We start from the raw sequence: 1964 nt of genomic DNA, 5'->3' as shown, positions 1-1964 counted from the left end.
AACTAACAACACATACTAATTTCTTTTCTTATTGATTAAATTATTAAATTTATAGTTTGATTGGAATAAAATAAAAAATTGGATATTAAAGCGATAATTGCTAATCATCCATGTAGTTAACACGAAAATAATCACGTCATTTCTTACCTTAATTACCCTTACCATTTCCTAAAATCTAATTTGTTATATGTATATATATATAAAACACTAATTGGTAAAAAATCCCAACTAATCATAGTATTTTTAATTTGTTAACTACCGAAATCATTCAACTTCAAAATTTAAATTAGTATATAAACGAACGAAAAATAGGGCAAAAGAAGAGGTGATCATAACTTTATATTCCTCCATTTTTCATTTGAAACAACTTAGGCATAAACTGAAAAATATTGTTGTAAATATAAGATCCATTTCATGCCACGTTCCAAAATAAAATTAAATTTTTTTTTTTACTAATTATACGTTTTTTTGCCAATTATAAGTGAAATTTTAGAAACCACTAATATCTCTGGGCTTAATCCGATTATCAAGATTATTAGGAATTTGTTGAGTCAATCAGTGGGATTCCCCTCCGAAACATTTAGATGAGATAGAAAAATTGATATGTTAAGAAATATACGAATATGATCTAAAGAAATGGTTTACCCAAGACCTTCAACATGTTGAAATCACGATATTCATAGAACTCATAAAGTTTATGGGACGCTCTTACCCACAAATTTGTTACCTTTGAGTGAAATTTGGGAAATCAGTTCTGATGCTAATAGAAATTCAATGTTCCTCGTTAAAGAGGAAGAATTATAAATGTATGCAAGCTTGAAGCAGAATTTTTATAATTTCCTAAAAAAGTTTCTGGTTGTAATAAAATTCCACAACCTGTGATTCCATAGCAAACGTTGAACATACCTTTGTTCCTTCGAAGCTTTTGAATCATGAAAAAGTAGAAAAAATAGCAGAAATGAAAAGGAACGAATGTTTTGCATTAAATTACTGTTTCAGGAAAGCTCCGAATTTTACAGGATGAGATAATATGATGGATGAACATGGTTAATCACTTCAATCATACCGCTTGTATATAAGTCCGAAATAGGTGAACTGAAATTGATTTCGATGTTTTCTGATTTAACCGAACCGTTCACCACAGATATTAAAATGATTGGTTATTTTAGTCAACCGAATCCGTCGAGGGTCTAGTGATGATGGGCTTTTGGCACTTAAAATGACATTTACCCATCGTTTAATACAAGATCGCGTTACGTGGCTCAACTCAGCATTTCAAATTTATCAATTCTAGTTAAGCATTTCCCAGCTCTACTTGTTTCCCAACAAAGTCCCATTGTCTTTTATGATATTTGATCGATCAGTCTATTATCTATAATTCTTCCACCGATTATTTATCATAAGTTTCTCTTTACATTCATAAATGGCCCTTTACTTTAACTTTTCTTCTGATTTAAGAATTAGAAAAGCACAAAATGTGAATTTGACCAGTGACGGAAAAAGTTTCAGTTCAGTGACACTTTGATAGAGCAATTGTGGAAGTGACATTGCAAAGTTTATTCCATTCCCATATTATTAATAATATCTTACAATTACTTGACATAATATCAAGAAAATGTATTACATCACTGTCTCATGAAAAGTTCTTATGAATTTTTTGTCTGTTTCTTTTTCTTAGACATTTAATATTTTCACCATCGAGCAATTCCATTAATTTTATATGGCTTCAATGCGAGCAGCACTTTCTCTATGCTTCTAACAAAAAGTATAATTTTACCACAGAAACTATTTTAGTAGTAGGGTAAATTGCGGTTGAATAATTTATCAAACTTTTTAAAGTTTATCAAAAATTTATCAAACTCAAACATTCAGGAGTCGATTTATATTTTCTTACATTTAAGTAGTATTATGCTGTTTTAACTTAAACAAATAATGGTAACTGAGAACTTTAAAATAATAACAAT

Source organism: Loa loa (assembly GCF_000183805.2).
Source record: "Loa loa unplaced genomic scaffold supercont3.316, whole genome shotgun sequence".
Classification (NCBI taxonomy): Eukaryota; Metazoa; Nematoda; class Chromadorea; order Rhabditida; family Onchocercidae; genus Loa; species Loa loa.
Note: the sequence above shows the minus strand (reverse complement) of the source record.